The sequence below is a fragment of the Rattus norvegicus genome, chromosome 14, assembly GCF_036323735.1.
Source record: "Rattus norvegicus strain BN/NHsdMcwi chromosome 14, GRCr8, whole genome shotgun sequence".
Taxonomy (NCBI): domain Eukaryota; kingdom Metazoa; phylum Chordata; class Mammalia; order Rodentia; family Muridae; genus Rattus; species Rattus norvegicus.
Genome location: NC_086032.1, coordinates 42,494,654 through 42,521,424, shown reverse-complemented (window position 1 = coordinate 42,521,424; position 26,771 = coordinate 42,494,654). Strand labels below are relative to the sequence as shown.

Below are 26,771 nucleotides of genomic sequence, written 5' to 3'. Positions count from 1 at the left end.
GAAATATAAGTGTGTTCACAAGCTTAGCACAAAGTCATGATGCACTGTGGTAAATTTGGAAAAAAAGAATTTTTTTTAACATGGTGTTGGGAGTAGAGCCTAGGCTCTTAAGTATGGCAAGCAAACGCTCTAACACTGAGCTACACGACTAAGAGGGAATTATAATTCAATAAAGGTGGATAATTTTTTTGGAGGTAATAGAATCTTATGTTTATATATCCAGACAGTCCAAAAGTAATAGACTCATGTTGTTTTAAAAATTCTAAAACGGAAGCTGGGCAGTGGTAGCTCACACCTTTAATCCCATCATTGGGAGGAAGAGCAGGTGAATCTCTGTGAGTTCAAGGCCAGCCTGGTCTACCTAGTGAGTTTCAGGACAGCCAGGGCTACACAGAGAAACCCTGTCTTTAAAAAAAGAAAAAGAAACAAACAAATCACTTTAAAATTCTAAAACTGGGGGCTGGAGAGATGGCTCAGTGGTTAAGAGCACTGACTGCTCCTCCTAGAGGACCCAGGTTCAATTCCCAGCACCTACATGGCAGTTCACAGCAACCTATAACCCCTGTCTAGGGGATCTGACTCCCTCTCACATGCAGGGAAAGCACCAAATGTACATAAAAATTAAAAACAAACTATTTTAAAAAAATCTAAAACTGGTGTACAAAGTGTATTTTAAGAAAGAATATACTCGAAAGAAAAAAATAAATGCTTTTTAAGTTTTTTGAATTAATCTTTCGAGAGATGAAGAAAGAGAACTTCCCCCAATATAAACTTTAGCAGTCACTGTGATGTGCATGAGGGGCGTCCTGTCCTCCCGCTTCCAACTACATTACTAGGCAGCAAAAGTCAGGTGCACTGTGAAACCATGGAATACTGCTAGAATCCCTCGATCCATGAACACATGCTCGCTGGGGCTTGTCCTAGGATGATCTGGTGGTGGGACATGCGAAATAAGTTTACAAGACTCTCACAGGTCTCTTTGTAAGGAACATGACCACTTGCCTGCCCTGAGACAAAGGCTGTGGGCTGGATCGACACAGTCAAACATTAGCTTCAGTTTTAGGTGTGACCTGATTTTGTTTGATTAACATTAGTCACTCCAGTTACAGCTATGAAATGAGACCTGCTCCCATTGGAGCAGGGGTGACACAGATCCTGTTCAATGTGGATGCCCTTGCATTTCAACGACCTTAGACCTTAAGGTGAAAGAGAATTCCCCTACAAAGGGGAATAAGCCCAGGATGATTTTCATGTGTGTGTGGGTATAAATGAAGCTTTTGGTTTTTAAACAGCAGCTGGAGGCTCCTAGAGAGATCACTAGCTGGCCAAAATGCAAAGAGATTGGGGATTCACAAACCTGACCCAGGGCTCAGAGAAATGCAAAAAGGGGAAGAAAAACAGTGAGAGACAGAGGACCGGGACAGTGCCATCTTATTATGCCTGGGAAGTGCCGTAGTCATAGCCGTGAAATCTCAACATGGTGTCCTGAACAAGACCTTCACAATACAAACCGCAGTCAGTGCCAGTTTGGACGAGGGAAATCTCACAAGGTCCCGCCCGAGAACTACAGGCAATCGATGACTGCCTCGAGAGGGAGAATCAGCTTTTCTTCAGGCTCAGAATAACACCAATAGGTCATGAATCCCAAGTGTCAGACCCAAACACAAGCATGTTGATGAGCACAGCCTGGACTCAGGGCTTACGTAGGTAATAACCATGATTAAGGAAGAGGAAGTGGGAGAGGACAGAGGAGGCATTTGAGGCAGGGAGAGATGGGTGGAAATGATGTAAATATAAGAGTTATATGTGAAATGCTCAAAAAAAAATTGTGTTTAAACTGAATGTGAGGTATTTAGAAGTTGAAAATGGCCCAGTAGTCAAGAGCACTTAATGCTCTTGTTGAAGACGCAGGTTCAAGTCCCAGCATCCACTGTCTGCTCACGGCTCCGTAACTCCAGTTCCAGTGCCCTCTTCCGACCTCCAGTGAGAATACTGGAGGATGTGTGGATACTAGGCAGTCAATGCAGTGTATGTACATACATTTGGGTAGAACACACCTACATATAAACTAAAAAAATACATACATTTTAAAAATTGAAAGCATTTTTTTTTAAAGGGGCTAGCTAGAGAGATGGCTCAAGGCATAAGAGCACTTAGTGTTTTGTAGAGGATCCAGGATTGGTTCCCAGCACCCACACGGTGGTGGAAGCCAGCCATGACACTCCAGTCCCAACACCCTCACCATCTTTATGGGCACCAGACACGCATGCGGGCAAAACACTCATACACTTTCAAATGCTTTCATTGTATTATAGAGCACTACAACTATAGCCTCTGTGAAAAAGAAAATATGGGGAAAAGAATGTTCTAGTGAAAGACAATGGGAAAGACCCGGCAGGAGGTCGGTATTCCAACCTTCCCAGGAATACTGCTTCTGCTGGGGAGGTCTCTGCCACATAGTGGGGGGTCCTGTGAAAGGGGCTCTCGGGTTAATCTGATACTAACCACATGATTCAGAAGCACACAAACTCCAAGGTCCTCAGCCTCACATAAGTCTCGTGACCCTTGTTCCATACAGAAGAGAGCACTCTGGGCAAAGCTGAGGGAACGCAGGTTGGAACAACCATGTCCTCCTGCAGCCCATCATCTTCCTTCCTCGTTTGCCTTTGCTTTCCCTTCTTGCTAATGTGCTTTTCTCTGGTCTTAGACCTCCATTTGCTATCTCTGACTCCCAACTGTAATCGCCTTGGTTAATAAGTACCCATTGTAACAAGTGGGAATCAAGGTATGCGGCTATCTGATCGCTCCTTGCTCTTAGAACCTGTTTGAATAATTCCCACCAGTACAGTTGTGATCAGGAAAGAGAGGAGAGCTTGGTCGTGAAAAACTGAAATGTTCATTTGTCTATAAATGAGAGTTGAAGGTGGAATGAGCGTGTTATTTGGAACAAATGACTTGCTTTGTTTACCTCTATGGAAATGGAAGTTATGAGGAGGTGAAAAGGGAAGAGAGGGCTAATGAGAGCCTCTACAGCTTGGCTAGGCAGTAGTTGCTTGGATTGACAACTGACTATGTTAACAGTTCAAGAAAGCAAAACAATATTAAAGAAGTTCATGAAATGTACCCAGTAGAATGGTGCAAGTAAACAGAAAATATCAAGAAATAGGTCATCCGTCAGGGATGGAAATGGGTGGTGGGGTTGAATTGATGTCATTTCTCTTATTCTCTCTGCGTTCACCATGCACATGTGGAGTTAATATTTCAGTTGAGCCCTGATGCATGAATAAAAACAGCCTGGAAGTGAGCTAACTATTCTCAAGCTCACATGGACAGCAAGGTGACTGAATGTGAAGAGACCATCAAGGGAAATGCACTACTCGAACCTCACAAATTATTTTTAGAAAGTATAGGTTATCGAGTGCCATCTAATATCAGAAAATGTGATTCACTTAGTCATTTCTACTTTTCCCCAAATCCCCACTTATGGTAAAGCTAGAATGAGAGTGGCCCACAATGGCCAACAGAGTTTCTCCTTATAAACCAAACCCGGTGTAAAGCAGGGGAGGGGCGGACCTGGTAAACTCTGTCCTGAAGATTATGTTAACAGATTGAGCACTAACTGATCTGGAATTTGGACACTGACTCCCCACGCCGAGTGTTCTGATGTTGAAAGTCTAACTGAATCTTGTTCTGACAGAAAATCCTGTAACTATGGTAGCATAAATGCAGCCCTGCTGTTATCTCAGGCCCGACAGAGAGCGGCCAGCTCACTGTAGACCTTTGGTACTAGGAGGGGCAGCAAACACAGCCAGGAGTTTCTTCCTCCTTCTCACAAGTCTGCCAGGAAAGGGGCTGGAAAGATTTCATATTTTATATTGGAATCATACATAGGCTCTGTCCACAAAAAAACAAAAAAGCAGCACTAGGGAAACTTCTGGAAAAACCCCTGGTACTGTGGGTAGGCTAGCTTAGTTTCTCCGATGTGGCATGAGGAACAATTGACTTTTCTGTGAATGGTGCAGTCATCTACCTAAAACTCCCCACTCCCAACCACAGTGAGCATGTCCTCTCTCGTTCCCTCGGTTTCCAAATAAATATCCTTATAACAGACATGCACACAGATGTGCACAGGCAAGCTTAAAATACTATCAGCTTCTGGTGTTCTTGTGTTGGGATTTCATGAAGCCAAAAGACTAACAGATTTCACTACTGTATGCTAGTTACATGAGCTGTATCTGTTTCCCCAAACTTTCTCTCGACTACCTGTGGGACAAACAACTTTAGTCTGCAAGAAACGATGCAGACGAAGGCTGAACGCATCTGTGGCATCTTATTAACTTCTGCCTGGGCTATGCCTTCACTTAAGATAAAGAACCAATGCCCAGAATCCAGAAACAATCACGGACTCAGCTGTAAAGCAGGCAGCAACTTGATTAACATGGGTGGATGCCTTGAACACACATTTCTTCAAGATACAAGCATCGTTAATCCTTAGGGGCCAGAAAAAAGCCGATATGCCACTTTACCCTTATTATAATGTCGATTGTCAAGACAAGCCCCTATACTGTGGCCAGTTAGGTAGACTCTTTGTACAGTGATGGCAACAGTGTAAAAAATTAGGGTGGAAAACAATCTGCTGATACTTCAGGGAAAAAAAGAAAGAAAGCCTGTAAATACTTTGATTTACCAACTCCTACTGCTGGATGTAAATCTAAAATAAAAGCAGGACTCAGGTGTTCTTGGGCATATTATTCACAGTAGCCAAAACCAGGGAATACCCTGATGTCTGCTGATGGATAAGAATTAACAAAACCTGGTCCATGTCTTACAATGGAATATTATTCAGCCCTACAAATGAACCCTGAAGACGTGCTTTGTGAAGCAAGCTGGTTATGAAAGAAAGGACAAAGGGTCATGCATCGGAAAGTCTGAAGTGACAGCTACTTCTGCTTTAAATAACAAGCAAGAAGGCCAATTTGCAGAAGCTATGGGGACAGCTCCCAAATCAAATACCATCATACCAAATCTTCTGTCTGTCTTGTACAGAGACCCTTCCTTGCGTACCAGGCATTGAAAAATGTCAAAATACTGATGACTACAGGTTGTGGTGGTGCCTACCCATAATCTTAGCATTTGCTGGACGGAGGTGGGAAGATCAAAAGTTCAAAGCTACCTTGGACTACAAGAGACTCTTTCTTAAAAACATAACAATGAGGGGGAGAGGTTGTGGGAGGGGGACAGTGATCAGGATATATTGAATAAAATTTAAAAAACCCAATAGACAAAACAAGAAAGGAAGGAAGGAAGGGAGAAAGAAAGAAAGAAAGAAAGAAAGAAAGAAAGGAAGGAAGGAAGAAAGAAAGACAGACAGACAGACAGACAGACAGGCAGACAGGCAGACTAATGTTGTTTGAGATGTCACAGGTAGACTGTGAGCAGTCCAGGTTACTCCAGTCTCTTTCTACAGGAAGAGATGTGTCCTTTCAAGCCACTCAGATGTGATATGCACAGATAAATAAGGATTTATAGTGCAGTTTCAAAGAAACTCATTGTCCCGTGTAACATTCCACTAATTCACCATGTAAACACCAAGGTATACATCACCTCACAGGTGTCCTGTTGGATAGGAAGGGGAATTATGTTCTTACTTAAATAGGGAAGAAAAGGATTCTAGGAGGTGCACTCACCAAAAGTCAGCAATTTGATTGGTCTTTCTATGGAAGGTAGAACAAGAGAATTCGCGAAGATTCAGGCAGCTCACTTGGGATTTCTCTGTTCAGTTCTTGAAGTATTCTTTGAGGCAAACCCTAAAGCAGTGAAGAAAATGTTAGGAATGTTTTGATTTTCTTCATTTCAACATAAGTTTCACACGGGCCTAGAAATTGAGGATGTTTTCTTCCCAAAATGAACTATCTTTACTCCGATTACTCAAGAAACCATTATTCTTATGTCCTCTAGAAAGCAAGAAACGTAACTCATTATCTTATCCTTGAAGAAATGGGGAAATGAGACAGGAACAGGAGCATTCTCTTTCATTTGGTGTGGTTTGACCTTTAGAGCAGCCATGACTTAGAGATGTGCATACTGCTTAGGAAAATTACAGTTGTAGTCCAGAGACTCACAAAAAGACCTACCTCCTTATATACCGAGATAAAAATATCTAGCTCGAGGTCTCCTACATGGCTTGTGGAGTTATGTTACACATCACTAACAAATCATTACTAGTGCCTGACCTCATCCACAGCCTGTCCCCAAGGCCACAGGGACAAGGCTGAGCAATCCACCTGCAATTAATCAGAGTTGGCTTGAGAGTGACTGCCTCGGCCCTAAAGTCACAGTCAAGATTTCTTGAGGGTTTTTTTTTTTTTTTCAGGGAGAGGATTATGAAAAAATGAAAAGTATCAGTTCAGATCTTAAGTTAGTGTTAGAAATCCTACTAGTATAAAATATTCAAATGAAAGGAATGCAAAATCAAATTAAAATGTTCAAGACACGAACACAGACATGTGAGATATCTGGGGACACACTCTACCCAGTCTTTACAACTATCAACAGACCTGGAGAGCCAAATGGCTTGTGCGTCCAAATTTCTTACATCCACTATGGTGCCATGAGTGCAGCACTAGAGTGTGGGGTGGAAGATTAGATTCCCAACGCCTTCATGACCATGTCCTGGCCTGAGACACAGACATGCTATATACCCCAGAATGGCCTGAAACTGGTAATTCTCCTGCCTCTGCCTCTTAAGTGCTAGGGGTCCCAGGCATGTGCCACCATGTCTTTCCCTCTGGTCTCTGATTTTATGCAAACCCCTTTGCTTATTTAAAGTAATGATATAGCTGAACTGCTAGTTTTTAAACAGCTGGTTTTGCCACTGTTGTTCATTTTTGGTTGGCTTCAGGCATTCTTCCACCAAAAACTTAGCCAGGCAGAGAGATTAGACCAAGAAACAAAGCCAGTGGCTTCATGGGGATACTGTAGGACCTTTCAGGGTCTGAGCACACTTTGGAATCTTCTGGACCAACTGGACTCTAAAGCCAGTTAAAACACAAATTCGTTTCACTACATCTCTGTTGGAATGGCTGGTGTTCTGAGCGATCCATGTCTTTACCAGAACACAAGGAATAACCTCAAATCCTAGTCATGTATAAAACAACAATATAAAACAAAGGTATCCAAAACGCCTCAGAAAATCTCTAAAAAAAAAAAAAAATCTCCTCAGAGGGGAAAGAGGCCAAAGCCTTAGAGAGCTGCAGTCAATAAACATGTGCACTCTTGATGCACGCAGACTTTACCTAACCCTGAAAACATAGCTCTGCGTGTCAGCTGCTGGACATCCACCACTCCAATGCCAGTCTGATAAAACTGTAAACATTAAAGCAAACTATGAGCCGTGTCTCGTTAATCGAAGCACCAGGGCTATAGAATAAAATGTAGACTCCTGGACCACGCTCCTGGCTGCACTCAGCCTTCGAGGGGAGAGCCTTCATAGGAAATATGACGAACTTGTACAGAACTTTGAGGTTGCCCACTGCGTGTGTTAGTAAATGTTCCCCCTTAGCAATGTAACAGCTCAGCAGTGGCCATGTAAACTCCATAATCTGAAAGCTAACATATAATGAAACAGGTTTCAGTTTTATGCTATACTTAGGCAAAGAAGGTTCACCGAGGGGGCAGTCGTAGCTTGTGACTAACAAAATCCCTTCAAGTACAACGTGTAGGCTCAAGATACATTTCCAGAAAATTCTGATTTCCCACAATAAATCAAAATAGAATTTATTTCATAGAAACTTCAATATTTACTATTCGGATTGTTCCCAGAAAAATTTCAAAATAAAACCTGTAAGCTTGGATCTATTCATTTTTTCCTTTTTCCTTCCTTTCTTTTTTCCTTCTTTCTTTCCTTCTTCCTTTCTTTTTTTTTTCTTTCTTTCTTTTTTTGCATGAAGTGGATCTTATAGCTGCTCCCTGCTCCCAGCAAATGCTGTGAAAGCTGGTGTGGTGGTGCACACCTTTAATCCCAGCACTCAGGAGGCAGAGGCCCGTAGACATCTGATTCAATCAAGGCCAGCCTGGTCTACAGAGTGAATCCCAGGACAGACAAGGCTATCCAAAATAAAACAAACAAAGCAAAAATCCAAACATGCTGGGATCAGCTGACGCAGGATGTCTCCATTTTTATTGTCTCTCCTGATTTTGTTTTGGCCTCTTTCTGTGTCTCGTCAGAGTACAGACTGTCTTTGTTGGTTTTAGTGGTAGTGCTTGGTTGGAACTTGCTTTTGAGGCAGGTTATCACTCTGTATCTCACGCCTGGAATTCATGGTAAACCTCCTGCCTCAGACTCGTGAATGTGAAGTCTATAAAGTCACTGAGTCTGGCTGCCATACTTGCCTTCTTTTTTGAATCATTATTAATTATTATTGCTATATTATTATTATTGTTATTGTGTGCATCTGTATGATGGGTGCATGTATGGCACTTTGTGGAATTCTCTCCTCCCACCTCCAGATGGTTTCCTTGAGTTGAAATCTGGTAGGCAGGTTGGCTTCATTGGGCAGCAAGAACAGTCACCAGCTGAGGCAGAGCACAGCCCACCTCTTTAAAAAGCAAGAGCTTTACAATTGTTCCTTTCTTTTAAACTAAAAGCTTCCTTTTAAAAGATTTAATTCTCTTATTTATTTTTATTTATGTATATGAGAGTTTTGCTGTAGTAAGTAGGGGCATCTTGTTCAGGAAGCAGGAACAGGAGGACAGATGAGGGTGTGGGAACTGAATCCAGGTCCTCTACACAAGCATCAAGGACCCATCTCTCCAGTGCCCTCTAGATATGGTTTTTAAAGTTGTTTCAAATTCATTGGTTGGAATGAGACAGGATACAGTAAAAATCAAACAAACAAAAACTTTATAAACTAATACATTTTTTTTAACAGCTGATTGTCATGTCATGCTCTGGGTTACTTCAATCTCAATTACAAATGCAAGCTGAAAATTAAAATTTCACCCATGCTCTCCAGCTTCTAAATACATGTATTTATGTGTGTGTAGAGGCCAAGAAGGAATGAGCAGAGAGGAAGGAAAGGAGATTTTGTTAAAAGGGATATGGGTAGGGAGGGTACGTATATGCAGAGAAAGTGGAGGGAGGAATACTGGGGTAGAAAGGTACAGTGGGGGAGAGAGAGAGAGAGAGAGAGAGAGAGAGAGAGAGAGAGAGAGAGAGAGAGAGAGAGCGCGAGCTGTGATGGCAAGGTGTAAGAAATCAACCAAAATTGAGCATGTATGTCATTAAGAAATCTGTTATTTTATATATTGATTAAAATGAATTAGTAGTAATCATTTATATGTCTTCCATTTTGTAGACAGGGGCTTATGTAGCTCAGCCGAAGCTCAGGATAGCTTTGAAAGACTGATACTTTTGCTTCAGCTCCCAGTACTCCAGTATTGAGATAACAGATGTATGCTAACAAGCTGGCCAAATACTTCTTATTGAAAACAGCTCCTTAGGTAAATCTGTTACCCACTCTCAAAGAGGAAGACTACCAGAGCTACCAGGAAACTGTGATTGGACGTCAGATTTCTAGTTGCCACTTGACCTTCTCGTGCATGCTCTGAACTGTCAAGGCCTTGGCCTTCTCACTTGTGTCCCGAGCTCGAGAACCACTCTATGAATTAAAGAGCCCGCCTTTGTAGTATGCTATAAACTGTCGTCTGTAACTTCAGTAGCCTCCTGGACTGCCTTCATCCCAGTCACTCCTGCACATGACAATAAATTCACAGTGGCCTTTAAAATCCAACCATGGGGTCCTATCAGCCTATTGCTGGATCTCGCCGCTGTCTTTAGGATAAAGTCAATATCCTCATAAGACCAGAGGAGTCTTAGTTCTCATCCAGCTCCGTCTCCCGACGCAGTTCCCCTTACAGGTAGTTCACGGTGCATCAGATCCTCCCAGATCCCCTGCACGGCTACCTGAGCTCAGCCATAAATTTCATTCCTCCATGAAGCAGTGTGGGGAGACACCGAGACGTGCCCCAGCATCATCTAGCACTCTGTGTGACACTAGGTTGAGCCCCCAGGAAATTGGCATATTGCAGGACAAACATGGTAGGATTTTGACATGTGGCTTAAGCTTACAGTAGCTGTTAGTGACTGAGCCCATTGTCTGCCAAATTAAAACTTTACTAGAGCAGAATCTGGTCTGATTCACATCTAAACCCCAATCCAAGGCTCAGTCCTGGCCCAGCGCCAGTGCTTAACTTTAATTAATGTGAGATGTCATTGTGACTTTTCTTAATACCAAGTACCGAATTTTAACATTGTCCCTGGTCATTCAAATCCTGTCTTTATCCACAAGGTACTGAATTTGAAAAGAGTAAAGAAACGGAATGAATAAACCCAAGGGTGATATTTCCACATCTGATATTTTTGTAAAAGTTCTCAGGACCAGGTCCTGACCTATGACAGAAATGAAAACACCATTTTGAAGTCAGTGAATATAACAATGTATGTATATTCCCATTACATAATGCACATATCCCTTACAGACAGGACCCAGCATTTATCTGTGAGGCATCCCATAGGAACTGCTTTTAAGTCTCGAGTGCCTCTCACTGCTCACTGCGAGGGAAACAAGGTAGTTTGGAGCTAATTGCTTTTTCCTCGTGACAGCAATTGGCACAGGAAACGCAGCGTCCAAACAGAGAGAGGTAGACCTGAAATGGACAGTTTGAAGCATGCTTTTGCCTGATATTCAAAGAATGATTCCTGAACCCCACCCCTGCCCCCATCATCGAATCCAACTGTGCACTTCTGTGTCTACCTCTCCTGAAATGAAGAGACCCAGGGGAAGTCACACCAGGCTGAGACATAGGATAGGCAAGGCTAAGTCCCCAGCTTGGAGGCAGTGACAGCAGCAGCACAGCTCAGTCCTTGCTCGAATCCTCACTGTACATCAGGCATTTGTGCTGAGCATCCCTGGAGTGACGTCATCCACTTAATTGCTGCTCCAGTCACAGGAAGCAAGAACTATAATTCTACTCATGTGAGAGACTGACCAGAGACTAAGTTCAATTGATTGGACATGGATGGTTAAGCTGAGATTCAAACCCAGAGGGGTTGAGAATCCGAGCTCCAAATTAGTACACACTGTAAGAGAGCCCAATAGGTCCCAGTTTGGGAGAGTTGAAAATTCCAATTGCACTATTAAAAAAAGAAGAAGAAAGAAAAGAAAAAAGGACAAACTGCTTTAAATCTTAGGGTCCCTTCAAAGGCCTATGCTTCAAAAGGCTTGGGGGAGCAGTAAGAGGTGGGACCTCATAGGAAATCTTAGGTCATTGCTTGAGAGTGACCTGACAGAGATGTGGGACCCCAGGCTCTGCTTTTATACTTCTTGGTTATGAGGGAAGCATCTTGGCTCCATCATGCACCATGGTATGTGTCCTTGCCACAGGCCTAAAGCAACAGTCAATCAGTCGTGACCTGTAACCTCTAAAAGACCACGGCTGACCCCAAACTCAGCAATCTTCATGCCTCAGCTCTCTGAGTGCTGGGATCACATGGTCTGAGCCACCACCTTTAGTCCCCAAATTCTTAAAAGAGCCACCCCATTTTGGAAAGGTTTTGAGAAATCAAAGATCCTGTGAAATGACTAAGTGAAATCTACCGCTTTGGTTTCTACTTCTTGGCTAATGATCCCTAATCAGACAGCTCTTTTTCACGAACCTTTTACAAAAGGACACATCTCTTTCAGACCAAGAAAATGAGTGTGTTAAAATTTACACCGTAGAAATGTGAGCCAAGCAGACTGCGGAGTCTTTATGTATAGCTCATGGGTGGTAGCCACGAGATGGCCGCTCCTCACCACCTTCATCTTTGCACGGTGACATCTGACCCTTTTTATAACATGCACCTTGTACCAGGGAAACCTAAGGCACCACTTAGTTACTTATTAAACTTGGGTGCCAAAGGCTGAGTTGTACAAATGACACTGTTAACTGCCTGGCCCGGCCTGTGTGCAGGAGTGGGTCGAGTGATCCTCATAGCTGTGAATTTCTGTCATATCGGCAGAATTCAGCAACAAATTGCAGCAATTCGTGTCTGACCTCTGATCCGCAAGGTTCATCTGAACCTTTGAACCTCGGCTTGGGATTGAGAAACAGCGAGAAGATGGTTAGTAATTATCCTCCAAAGCTAGGTAAATAGTTAACGCCATTGCTTGTCCTGAAAGCCTGATCCTCAGATCAGTGAGAGCGAGAGGCATTGGAGGGCGCCATTGAGAGTGAACTTTAGGAAGAAAAGGCATTTTGGGCAAATCTAGTGAAAACGGGATATTTCAGGATGGAAACCTCTTAAAATAAATACATCAGACTAAGAAAAATGGAATGGTGCTGGGAAGAAGGCTCAGTCAGGAAAGCAGTTACTGTGCCAGCCACCCCGACAACCTGGTGGGTCCCCACAGACCAGGAAAAGGCAGGAGAGAACATATTCCACACAAGCTGTCCTCCGACCTAGTCAGTACACCATGGCATGACCACACACGTATGCACGAGAGCACCCATATATACATACACACACCACGTATGTGTGCACTCACCTTTAATATCCAGTGACAACCACAGTAACCCATTCTCTTGTCTCAACCCTTAAATAAATGCCCAATCTATTCTGTTACAAACCCACGCTAAGCCACTTTGGGAACAAAGTGGAAAACTAGTTACAGACACTACAGACAAGTCTTTACCTTTGATACTGACATGAGAACGCTCGGGTGAGTAGCCGTGAGAGCCAGCTGACACTACAGGCTGACGAGTGACAGGTTCATCTAATGCTCTGTGCCAATCCTGACTGATGATAGCAGCAAGGGGCCTCCCACCATGATGGAGGAGGGCTCCTAAGACCAGAGAGATTCTTCACTCGACCAGCTTAGACAGCTATGCAAATTGCTTCATTTTTAGGTAGATGGGTAAAAAAGACACTGCTTTCTGGTCGTTGGTTGTGGTTAACACTAGAACAGAGCGTGTAAAGTGGACCTAAATATTGTAGTTAAAGTAATGAGCACAGAGCCTATAAGTTAAACTCACTTTTTAAAGCTATTGTCAGTTTGATGAAGAATGACTCAGAGTAGAGCACCCAAGAGGAAATACCAGGCCTACAGTTTTACAAATTATCATACTACCATTTTCTTCCCTAAAGACCACCTATGTATGAGACACCATTGACAAATCCTTGCTTATACTGTATGGCTTAAAGGGCAAAACTCTTAAGGTATATTTGTAATAATCTAGAATTTTTCAAGTATATGCAGTAGAAAGCTGTAAGACTAAACAACGTCTTTTAAAAAAAAAATCCTACCCATAACTAGAGAACTGGAGGCAAATAGAGCAGTGTTTAAAATTCTCCAGAACTTATAGATGTATACACCGCTTTTAAAACAAAACCAAAACAGATTGTTCGATAGACCGGTGCTAAACTGCCTTAACCAAACACAACCCCTTCTCCACACCTCAATGGAAATAAATGAGGTCTCCCTACCTTTCCAGGCTTGATTCTGGATGCACAGGCTAATTTCGACCACAGCCCGGCTTGGCTTCAGCAACCTTTGCCCCTAACCCCAGGAAGAGCGTGACTCTGCCCTACGTGGCTCCAGGCTCTGCATTGGCCAATGGCTTTTAGCCTTGGGAGTCATTCGCTAAGGACACCTGGAATGAGTTTGAAGGCGTGGCTCAGAACGCAGGGAGGGGCCACAGCTGTCCAGGGGAAAAGCTTAGTAGCCATACAAAGATAAGTGCGAATCCTAGTCTAACAGAGACGACTGGGGAAATCCCAAGAAGACACTGACATTGCACAGAAAGGAAATTTGATGGAAATATTTTAGTTGTGACTAGAAGGAAATCAATGGTTTTCTTTCCACTCACCTCAGAGAATCACATGGGTGCCCACTGCTCTTAAACAGCTTAATATAAATAAGAAAAGTACTAATCCCTGCTTCACGTGGGGTGTTGTGGGGGTTAAATAAACACATTTAAGTGAGCAGAAAGTTGTCTGGCAAATACCAAAAAGCGACACTGTGCGACTTTATTAGACACTGTGAGGTATTAGACAGGGTGACAGTTCTAATCCCAGAATTTGGGGGACTGCACTTGGAGGTTCAACATATCAAGTCAGTATAATCTACCTAGTAAGACTGCCTCAAAAGCCTTAAAGAAAAAACAAGGTATTACCATGACTTCTTGGAAATGCTTAAGTTTTAGTAAACTTCCCCCTGCCCCACCTTTATCGTATCTAGGCTAGATAACTTGAATTGTTCGGCACTCTCCCATCCAAACACTACCAAAACCCTATTTATAAATATGATAAAAAATGCAAAAATCCCCCATGAACATGTTGGTTAATTTGAAGCTGAAATAGATTCACCTGTGAGAAGCTGACACAAGTGGTGTGCCACACAGACATAGAGTTTGATAAAAGGAGCTTTGCGGTAATAAAGACAACATGTGGGGAAGACGATCCAAAGCACCTCGGAGTCACACAGTCCATCTCACCTGAGGTGGAGCCTCTTACAAGATTCCTCTGGAAGTAGGATATCAGGCGGGAGAAACTGAGGCGGGGGGGGGGGGGTTAGGTCTTGACACCATGTGACACCCACGCGGTACTCTCTCAACAAGAATGAAAGTGACCTCCACAGCCTATACAGAAGTGAAAACCTGTCAATCTTCCTAGGCTAACATTTCGGACTGGGACACAGAGCAGTGGTACTGGGTGTGCTTAGCCCAGTCAAGGCCTTGAGTCGCACCCCAAGGTAGGAGTAGGGAAGCTAGGTTTGCTGATGCACCTCTGCAATCCCAGTGCTGGGGAGGTGGTCAGGAGTTCGAAGTCGCCTTTAACTACATAACCGGGTCAAGGCCAGCCTGAATCACGGGGTTGCATCCTAAAATACCGACCAACCGACAAGGCCATGACCTCAAGTTTTCCCTTCCTTCACTTCACTGAATTAAGATTTTTTTAAGTAGACTGTTAAAAGACCAGAGGGGCAAGTGTGTTTCCAGTCTATTCTTCTATCCATATTTTATAAAATAAAGTTTTTTTTTTGTTGTTCTTTTTTTCGGAGCTGGGGACCGAACCCAGGACCTTGCGCTTCCTAGGTAAGCGCTCTACCCCTGAGCTAAATCCCCAGCCCCTAAAATAAAGTTTTATGACATCTAAATAAAATGATAAATACTGAGAAATATTAGATACTTAATGCAGGGTAGAAATCCAAAAGAAAAAAAATCTAATATTATAAACTGTTAACTATTACATGAAACCAAACTCCCAGGCTAATTGAAGAGTCTAGAGACTAAGCCGGTATTTTAAAATATATATTTTAAGCTTGGGGGTCGTGGTAGCAGTGCACACCTTTAATCCCAGCACTTGGGAGGCAGAGGCAGGCAGATCTCTGAGTTTGAGGCCAGCCTGATCTACATATAATTCCTTAACTACAAATAGGACCTAGAAACTTTTTTAAAGTATCTATTTACTTAGGGTGTCTCGTGTGCCTCAGCGACCATCCAATCAGAGGACAGGTGACTGTCTCCTTTCACCAAGAGGGTCCCAGGAATCAGACTCTGGTTAACAGGTTTGGTGGCAGGAGCCTTTACCTGCTGAGCGTTCTTCTCTGGCCCGGAAGGTAAGAGTACATGCTGTCCTTGCAGAAGACCAGGGTTAAGTTCTCTACGTCCACATGGAGGCTCACCTTCTACAAGATCTGATGCTGCCTTCTGGCTTCAGTGGGCACTGCAAGCCCACTGTGCAAAAGACAGATATGCAGGTGAAATACCCATACACATGAGACTAGATACACTTTAAAAAAAACTAGTATTAAGAAAAAATTCCTGTGTTTATAGAATATTTTGAACATTAGTATTTCAGGTCTGGGGGCTTTTTGTAAGAATGTGAGTATGTGTATGTTCTTATGATAAACACTGCCCTAAAGTGCAAAATCTTGACAAAAAACATTCGAGGGTTGTGAGTTTCAAGGTAGAGGAGGGCCTGAGAGTGAGGGCCCTTCACGGGGCGGGTGTAAGTGCATGCGCTGAGCCCCGGCTTTAAAACACACAAGAGTTGGACCCTAAGAGCAAATAGCTTTTCACAGTAGACGTAAAAGCAGTGATTATGACAATTATAGCCTGCCTTCAACATGAAAACAAGTGAAATCTTCCTGCTGTGGCTTCAAACAAAATTGGCTTTAATAAACTCAAGTAATGTAGAAAAACCAAGTTACCTCCCTCAATTACATAGACCTTGTCCCCCGACTCCTAGCAGCCCCTCCGTGAGCACACAGATGTGATGCAAGCCACTCTGGCTCCAACAGGCTTGTAGCAAGCAGCAAACCCTGTCTGAAGAGCTGGTCCTCGGTCTGCACAAAACTCCAGGCAGTGGCGGGTAGAGAAGCGGAAGGTACCAGCAAAGCATGGAAGCCCTAAGGTAGACTTGGTTGTGTAAAGGAGAGAAACAAACTTGAGACTAGTCAGGGGAAGGAAGGCTTAGACATTAGAAGTTACATCGACTAGTTTTACTTACTTCAGGTAAATTTTATTACGGGGTGTGTGTATGATAATTGAGTGAGGGAATGTATGAGCCAAGTGGGGGCAGAGATCGGAGGACATGTTTGTTGAGGTGTATTCTCTGTCTGTTTGTGTGGGTCCTGGGGGCTGAACTTGGGTCAGCGGGCTTGGGTGGCAAACATCTTACTCTTTGCTGTTTTTCTGAGACTGGGCCTAATATATTGAAAGCTGGATTCAGACTTGCTCTGTACCTGAAGATGACCTTGAGCTCCTGATCCTCCTCTCATCTTCCATGGGATGGGATATAGGTGTGAACCATAATGTCCACTTGCCAGTGTGAATCACTGTGATCTTGGGGACTTTTCCTTTGCTTACCAGACAAACACTGTACTGACTGACCTGTATTCCCAGCCCTTCATTGGCTATTTTAAATACAGGGGATATCTGATCAGGCCAAATCAAACCTACTAAGTATTATTTTTAAATTTCAATTCATCTATAAGTTACAATAGAACCAATGTAAAGACCATACCAGTATGCATTTGCTTTTACTTATAATAGTAATATACTGTTTCTAGAGATACACTTGGTAATATTTAATTATTTGCGGAGGGGTGGGCATAAGTGTGTAGAGATCAGTGGACAGCTTGCAGAAGTCAGTTCTCTCCTTCCACCATGAGGTTTCTGAGTCATGTCATCAAGCTTGGTGGCAAGTGCCACCTCAGCATCTCATTTGGTGCTATTCTGAATTCCGAAAGCTTTGCTAAAATTACTGTTTGCATCAGTGTATGGCTAACATGTAAGAGAAAGAAACTGCTCATATAGGTGCACACATGCACACACAGCACTGAAGTGTTAGCCTGTGCCAAATATCAGTACTGAAGCCACAGAGCAGTGTTAATAGTGTTAGCAACAGTCGGCCATGAACCTAATTATAGCTCACTGGAAAGGAGATGGGCTACACAGAAGTTCCCACACACCTGAATGAACAAAGGCACCCGACTACCATTCCCCCCGGTTAGATTGGCAAACGCTCCATTATAGCACTTAGCATAGTATCATACATATTGGGGTAAAGAATAAATAAAGTCGGGGCTGGGGATTTAGCTCAGTGGTAGAGCGCTTACCTAGGAAGCGCAAGGCCCTGGGTTCGGTTCCCAGCTCCGAAAAAAAGAACCAAAAAAAAAAAAAAAAAAAAAAAGAATAAATAAAGTCTGAGATATTTTATCTTTTTTTTTTTTTTTTTGGTTCTTTTTTTTCGGAGCTGGGGACCGAACCCAGGGCCTTGCGCTTCCTAGGTAAGCGCTCTACCACTGATATTTTATCTTAAAATTTAAAAATGGGGGATATTGCTTGCTTAGCATGATCAAAGCCCTGGTTTAGAGCTTGAGCACAGCAAACAGACAAAGGTATAGGGGAGCTTTGATCCCAAAGGTGACCTTCTAAATCATTACATCACACTGGGTGGATTTGTATAAAAACTAAAGCCCTAGCCAGGCAGACTAGCTGTTCTGGCTTGCTTTTTGTTGCTGCGATAAACACCAACATTAACTTGTGGAGGAAGGGGTTTACCTGGCTTCCATGTCCATGCCATAGACCATTATTGAAGGATGTCAGGGCAAGAACTTAAGAGTCTGGAAGCAGAGCCTGAGGCAGAGCCTACAAAGGGATGCTGCTGACTGGCTTGTTTTCCATGATGGGCCTGCTCAGCCTGTGTTCTTGTACAATTCAGGACCACCAGCCAAGAAGTGATATCACCACAGTGGGCTGGGCCTTGCACATTATGGTGGCTATTTGAATGAGAACGTCTCCCAAAGGCCGTTTCCTATACGAATGCTCAGTCCCCAGTTGGTGGAATTGTTTAGGAAGGATCAGGTGTGGCCTTGACAGGGAGTGGTCACTTCAGGGTGGATTTTGAGGTGAAGCTGTTCCCAGTTAGCTTCTTCTCTGCCTTGTGCTTGTGGATCAGGTATGGGCTCTCAGCTCCTCCTCCAGCACCACACCTGCTGCCACACTCCCTCACCGCAATCATGAGCTGATAACCCTCTGAAACGGAAAGTGAGTCCCCAATTCAATGTCTTCTTTTTTAAGTTGCCTTGGCCATGGTTTGTCTTCACAGCAATAGAAACGTACCTTAGAACAGCCAATCAAGAAAAAGGCCTCCTACAGACATGTTCTCAGACCAATCTGACAGAGGCAGTTCCCATATTGAGGATCCCTCTTCTCAGGTGACACGACTTTGTGTCAAATTGATGAAATTTAATGAACACGGTAGCCTATGCCTGGAATCTAAGTACTTGGAAGGTGAAGGCAGGAGGATTGGGAGTTCAAAGCCCTCCTGAGCTACAAAGGGAGTCAAAGCAGCCTGGGCTACACGAGACTTAAAATAGTCTCAAAATAGACTAAAACAAAACCTGTTGTCCAACTGAAAAGTCTCTGAACTTAAGACTGATTTTTAAAGGGGGGAGGGGAACCAAAGACATTTCAATTCTTTAAAGGGTAAAATAGTAGTTAATACCAACTACCATTTACAGAATTCATTTGTTCTAACTGGTAGGAACAATTCTAGGCAAGGGGGTTATAAGTGTCACGGAAAACCACCAAAGTATCACCTTTACAAACTTTATAATCTCGTAGGGAAAACAGACAGTGAGCAAGGTACCTGACAGCACAATGGTTATGTTGGGCTGTGCAAGGTCAGGAGGAAATGGCAGAGCAAGAGAGCAGGAGTGGGGAGCAGAGTGTGTCAGCAGGTCCTTGGGCTCCCCGGGAAGGAAGCTGTATGAGTTACTAGTCATACAATCTAAGACCTGTGCCAGGCCTAGTGTAGTTACCTGGAGTCCCAGCACTTGGAAGGCAAGAGGTTTGTTACAAGTTTGAGGCAAGCATGGGACAAGGCCTAAAGTGTGAGACCCTTTAAAACAGGACAGCGGACAATCGGTGATGGCGCACGCCTTTAATCCCAGCCCTTGGGAAGCAGAGGCAGGTGGATCTCTGAGTTTGAGGCCAGCCCGGTCTACAGAACAAGTTCCAGGACAGCCAGGACTACACAGAGAAACCTCATACCGACCAACCAACCAAACAACAACAAAAAAAAATCAAAATAAAACAAACCCAAAAAACCAAAACCCACAAACAGTGAGTGACCTGAAGCATATAATGTGAATATATCACATGCGTTTATCTTCTCATGGAAAATGCCATTTATGGAAGCATGTGAAGATTTACTTAACTCACAAATGCTTGCTGTTTACATAGTAGCAGCTATCTAATGTGAACCTAGGTGGTACAATGGCAGAAGGCAGGAATGTGTTATTGGGAAGTGAAAGCCAGGAGGCTGGAAAGATGGCTCAGAAAGAGGGCGCTGCTCTTGCAGAAGACCTGAGTTCAGTTCCCAGCATCTGCCTTTAATTATTTACTCTGAAAACTTTCAAAACATTAATCCTACCCTCAAAACCAAAATACATCTTATGCATTTACCAGGATTCAGGGAAATGATGCCATTTACTTTGTAACTAATGAATTCTTTTGCTTATTACTGGGTTTTTGAGACAGGGGTATACTCTATGTAGCCCAGGCTGGCCTCAAACTCACTAATCCACTGTCACATCCCCGAGTGGCTAGATTACATGTGCACATACCAAACCCAGGCACATTTTAACTTTGAAGGAGACTATCCGAAGGTTTCACAATACGGAATAATCCAGATACCTTTTTTTCCTTGTTGTAACAATATGATGATTGTTTGGCTGCGGGGTGAAAATAAAATTGTATGCATTTTTAAGCAATTCTGAGAAAGCATAGAATAGCCACATATTCTCACACAACGGGGCTTTAACAGCGTCTGCCCGGAGAGTTCAGAAGGGCATTAGCATCCTTCTCAAAAGGGGAACTCCAAGCACTAGAGACTTAAATTAGAATTTTTTTAATGTACCATTTTCATAATTTATGGACCTCACCCCTCAGCTTGTTTCAGATTTGTTTAGGAAAATCCATCTCCTGCTTTGCTACATCAGTGTTACGTTATGGATGAGCGATGAATAGGCTAAGATCCAGGTCCTTAGGGGGCTACCAGGCTGCTGCTGGAGGTGTCTCAGCCAGACAGTAAATGAATGGTGACAGAGATGTGGTAACCAACGGAATCATGACTCCAGGCTCCTGTGTGACAGTGACAGTAAGCGAGAGACGTGCTAGCCAAAACTAAATACTTAACCTTGCACCAACTTTGGGCTCAATGTATCGCACGTGTTAGTCTTCTGTAACCCTCACACTAACATAGTGACTACCTTATTTATTCCACACATGTCAAAAGTGTGGCTCTGAGGACCTAAATACACTGCTCAATATCTTACAGTTGAGGGTGGCAGAGAGAGAAGTCACACCCAGTCAACAAGACCCCACAACCTATGCCTTGGCCCTAGAACCACCAAGCGGCACGGACTTCATCACAGAGGGGTGAGAGACCAGTGGGCCAGTCTCTTTGTTCACCTTCATGCACTCAGTTCTCCCACACAGTGTGCAAAGGGAAGCCTGCAGGGTCTCGGCGTTAGCATCTGCTGTTCGCACACGGTGAACGTATGCACTGGAGTTTGGAGAGTGGAGACAGCGGTGGAATTGCGAAATGATCTAACAGAAGAGAAAGGCAACTGATGACAAGCAGCATGTAGAGCTGCTAGAAAACCAACAGGAGCTGGGCTCTGAGGCACTCAGGAGGTCAACGCAAGAGCACACACACTGTTGGGGAGTTCAAGGGCACCCTGGGCAAAACAGCAAGTACCAGGCCAGCCAAGGGCACATAGTAAGGCCTTATCTCAAAGCAGAATGTCAAGCTCCAGGCGAAGACCACATGGCCATGAATACAGGGGAAGCTCAGATTGGACTTAATGGGTGGGAAAAAAACAAAGGCACAAGGGTGGGTGGGTAGAGAAGGAAGGGATGGATCTGGGGGAGGAGGGTCTGGGGGAGGAAGTAATCATGAGTATTTAGGGAGTAAGCGAGTGAAATCTCATCATGCCAAATTTTCAAACAACTAAAAATTACGAAAACGGAAAAACAGTAAAATTTACAAAATCCAAAAAAGTTAGGCTCTTGTTTTGTTTTTCAGAAAACCAACAACAGGGGTTGGGGATTTAGCTCAGTGGTAGAGCGCTTGCCTAGGAAGCGCAAGGCCCTGGGTTCGGTCCCCAGCTCCGAAAAAAAGAACCAAAAAAAAAAAAAAAAAAAAAGAAAACCAACAACATTGACAAACTTGTAGCAAAAGGGCAAGGAGGAGAGAAAAATTCAGGAGAACAGGAGACATCACTAGTGACACAAAGAAACAGAAGGATCAGAGAGACGTCATGAACAGTGTGCACTGGTTAGCTCCATAACCCAGGTGTAATAGATACATTTCTGAGGAAATAGACTCCAAGAATAAGAAACAGGAGATCTGGAGCTAGAGAGATGGCTCAGCAGGTGGGATCACATGATGCTCTCCCAGAGGGCTCAAGTTCAGTTCCTGCACCAAGCCCTGTGACCAGCTCCAGATCTGATGCCCTCACCTGGCAGCCTCAGGCACCTGTGACGCGTCAGTGTCCTGCTCTGACCGCCTGCTGCCATGCCTCCCTCGGTCATTATGGACTCTCCCTCTAGAACCATAAGCCGTAATAAACTCATAAGTTGCTTTTGGTTGTGATATTTTATAACAACTAAAAGCAACTCACACAAACCAGGCAGATCAAGAGTTTAAAGTTGACCACATGAGACCACTGTGTCTCCAACCAAAGGAGACAGGAAAGGTAATTGAATGGGTAAAAGATGCTGGTGCGGGAAAGCCCAAGACCCTGCATTTGTTCCCCAGAACCTATATGTTGGAAGGAGTAAACTGATACTTTCAGGTTATCCTCTGACCTCCGCAAAAAATTACCTCCATGGCAACACACAGTTTTTTAAAAAGTCAAAGTCAAACCAATTTTAAAAAGTATTATGTACCATGACCCAGTATGACTTATCCCATGGGCTTACCACAGGAAAAACAACCAGAGAAACACACAATAGTAACAAAGATGGATCTACATTATTATCAAAGTAATATGGAAATACACGACACAATCCACCAACTTCCATAATTATAACAAACAAACAAACAAACAAACAAAAAACAATAAAATCTTACAACAATTTAATTGTAAAAGACTCACCACCTTCCCTTCCCCAGATCGGGAATAAGAAAAAAAAAATTCATTTTGTTCAACGCTGTACAGGAGGCTCCAACCAAGGCAGTTAGGCAAAGAAACACTGATTATCCACACAGGAAGCTCAGAAGTAAAACTAGTCAGATCAACTCGGAGAAAACAGTGTGCTCAACACTCTGCAGTTCCCAGCCCACACAAGGCAGCCCCCATTGCATGTGCACACACTTAGGAAACAGTCTACAGTAAGAAATTACAGTAGCCAAGGGATCGAAGGGGAGAACCATCTCATGCAAGCCGTGCTCTCACCTCCAAGCAAATGAGGTGACACGTACCTGTCCCATAAATACATACTATGGGTTGGGATTGTGTTGTAATAATCAGCAAATAAAACAGAAATTTCTTCTACCTGATTTCTTTTAACTTCTCAAACAAACAAAAAACAAAACAAACAAATAAATAATTAAAAAGACAGTAAAATGGGAGAAAACATTTACAAAGCACATTTCTGTTAATAGCTTTTATCTAGAATATGTAAAGAACTACCATAAATTAATAATAAAAGGGGGCTGGAGAGATGGCTCAGTGGTTAAGGGCACTGACTGCTCTTCCAGGTCCTGAGTTTGAATCCCAACAACCACATGGTGGCTCACAACCATCTGTAAAGGGATCTGATGCCCATTTCTGGTGTGTCTGAAGACAGCTACAGTGTACTTACAGACATAAAATACATCTTTAAAATATACAAATTAATAATAAAAAAGACAAACTAATCTAAAAATAGATGAAGACATTTCTCCAAAGACTCATGCATGGCCACGAAGCACAGGGGGCTGGATAAACATTGTCCTCAGGAAAATGCACGGTTATATCACAGTCATTCTATGCTCACTGGAATGGCTGCCATCAAAAGACAAAATAGGCTTCAGTGAGAGAGGACGCCCCTAGTCCTGGAGTGACTGATGTGTGTGTGTGTGTGTGTGTGTGTGTGTGTGTGTGTGTGTGTGTGTGTGTGTGTGTGAGAGAGAGAGAGAGAGAGAGAGAGAGAGACAGAGAGAGACAGAGAGAGACAGAGAGAGGGGAGGGGGGGACTATGAAGAGACAGTGAGATACTGGGATGTAAAGTGAGTAAGTAAATTAATTACTTTAAAAAAAAGGACAAACAGTGCGTGACCCAGCATACACCTGTGATCCAGGCAGGCCAATGGTGGGGTGGGCCGCTCCCTGTCCAGCCAGTCTAGCTGAAACGGGAAACTCCAGGTTCCACAGGAGACTGTCTCAAGATAAGGCAGAGAGTGAGGGGAGATGCTGACTTCCGGCCTCTGCACACCCCTGTATCACCTTACGTGTGAGAACACACACACTCACAAAACCTAAAGGCTGCAGCAGCACTATTTCCTCCCTCAAATGTATAAAGACAAACGGGATATAGTCATACAACAGAACACCGCTTTACAATGAAAAGCTTACGAATGTATGCCATGATACACACGGATCTTGAGGGGCTGGAGAGACAGCTCACTCTTTCAAGGGCAGTGGTTGCTTTCCCAAAGGATCTCATCAGTTCAGTCCCCAGCATCCACAGCCAGGGGCTCAACCTCTTATAACTCCAGCCGCAGGAGATTCGACAGCCTCTCAGGCCTCCATGCTCCTGCCCCTGGTCCCCCCCATGCAGTGATCGAGAATTATTCCAGGTAAGCAGAAAGCTAGAAGTAAATATTTGGGGGTGGATAGGGAGGTGGGAAGAAGCTGGGGGGGGGATGGGGGAGGCAAAAGACTATGATCGATATTTCGTACTTAAGGAAAATTGTAATAAAGTTTTTACAAATATATTTGTAAGTTATTTATTATTATTATTGGTAATTATTCACTTTATATCCTGCTCACTGTCCCCTCCCAGTCACCCCCTCCCACAATCTCCCCCCCTCTAAGCAGGTAGGGGCCCCCTGGGTAAATAATATTTTTAAAAAGATAGCATGCTAAGTGAAAGAAGGCACCATGATATAAATCTGTATTGTAAAACATCCATATGAAACATGTTTATGAGTCAGAAGGCAGATGGGCGAGAAAGCAGAAGTGGCTGGTAATGGACACCGGGATTTTTAAGGTGTTGACCATGCCCTGAAAGGTGGTCACACAGCAGTGAGGACTTCTGAAAGCCCCCTGAAAGCCCACATTAAACAGCCACACCACGTCCCAGTAAAGCTGTCACTTTAAAAAGTTGTAATAACAACTTGAGCAAGTAGGAGAAAAGCGGGCAGTCTCCGTTCATCACCTACTCTCCAAAGGGAGCTTTTCAGGGCCGTGTCTAGACTTCCTCTTCCCACCCATCCCTTTCTGTTCTTTTTTAAGGAATAAAACTTCCCCATGCTCTGTAAGCTGGAAGGTTCAGGTTATATGTTTCTCCCCTAGTCTCATTTCAGACTCAGATATTTATAAGAAAATGCTTACCATGCAGAAGAACATCAGAGATGTCTCCATTTTGACACCATTTTTACATCTGGGTGAACGGCTAAGTGTCCCAGCTCTGTCATTCTCATAGTGAATAGAAGTACAACAAAAGGCTTTCTCTGGTCCCTGTTCACTCAGCAGCCCCTGTGTGACCTTTCCCTCACGGTGTCTGTGCCTATTTGACTGTGCTGAGGTGGGGATGGGAGCCCAGGGCCAGGGCACTGCTACAGTAATTAATTAGCCTCTGGTTTGAGCCTCACTCAGCCTCTGCCTGCCTCATCTTTTCCTTCCAGTTATTTCTCTGTCTTCTAATCTCCTCACCAATGCTGCTCTCTGATATTCACAAGAGACCACCTACACAGAGCAAACCCATGGCCAAGCCTCAGGAAAAACAACAACAACAACAAAACAAAAACAAACAAACAAAAAAAACCCCACAGGCTTTGGAGTATGGTAGAAAATGAGTTCAAACCCTAACCCCATCCCTTACTACTTAGCTACCTTGGGTAAACTTCTGATGTCAGATCTATCCAACAAAGACCACACACGAGCCTCCTAACAATCCTAGAGTTACCAGTAAGAGCTGAATACTGAGAGCAACCCCTGAATCACACATACACTCATGCAATGGTTGGAGACAGCAATATGTGGCCTAGTAGTGAAGATGAAGGTCCCATGGCACCAGAGGATGCATAGACTCTCCTGAGGAGATGAAAGGCCTCAGAGTGTCCACAGGATGCCTTTGGTTGACACCTAATTATCGACCCTCCTTTATGTGCTTTACAACCACACAGATACCCTCAGCACACACGAGCTTACAACCGACTAGACTATATACAAGGACGGGTCCTCACTAGGCAGAACAGAATGGCCACTGCTGGAGGTTTGGGAGTTTTGTTGTTGTTTGGTTAGGTTTATATGACACAGGGGCTCAGATAGCTCAGGCTGGCCTAAGTCCACTGGCTACGTGCTGGGATTACACATGCCACTGCTACAAGGGCTTTCCCTGCGTTCAGAGGGACTCGGTGTATAACCTAGATGATAGTGGTTTCTTCCTGACCAGCTTTCTCCAGGACTCTGCTGTTCATTTCAAGAGATACTCATAAGTGGGTTTTCTCCTCAGGTGAGAGTAAGAAATGATAGTTTCTCAGGAGAAACTAGTCAAATACTCTGTCCTCAGAGCAAAAAACTTACTCAAGTAAGGATGCAGTCTCTCCCCTCAGAAAATGATTATCCGTATTCACAGAATCCTGGTGCCAGCACTGTCGGGATAGATAGGGCCAGGACCAGGGTGGAATATAAGATTCCTAAACCAGAGATCAGCAGCACCAGCACAGAGGAATCTTGAGGGGGCAGCTTATACCTGCTATCTCCCCCACCTCTTCCCATGCCTGGAAACCACAAACACTGCGCCAGCATGTACAATACCAAGCAAGCAAGTACACACGTACGTGCTCTGGGAACAGATAGAAGTCTGGCCTGGTGCACAGGCCTACAACCCTGCTCACCCACAAACCAAGGCAGCAGCAGAGCCAGCTTCAGGTAATCCTCTGGGCTTCTCGAGCATTTACCGACCCTGGTAAATATGTTGGCTATTTTTCTGGTTGCTGTGAC

General features: G+C 43.8%; 1 protein-coding gene across 8 annotated transcripts in view; it reads right to left on the bottom strand.

Annotated features, from left to right (window-relative positions):
* Nucleotides 1–26,771, bottom strand: part of Rbm47 (RNA binding motif protein 47) — a 138,079-nt gene that overhangs the window by 23,880 nt on the left and 87,428 nt on the right. For 6 of the 8 annotated variants that reach the window (XM_006250951.4, XM_063273127.1, XM_063273128.1 and 3 more), the window contains one exon: nt 5,688–5,807. The gene's annotated coding sequence lies outside the window, so the exon portion shown is untranslated. Of the gene's footprint in view, nt 1–5,687; nt 5,808–13,525; nt 17,627–26,771 lie in introns of those variants that run through there. The other 2 variants (XM_006250949.5, NM_001005882.1) reach the window with 2 other exon arrangements.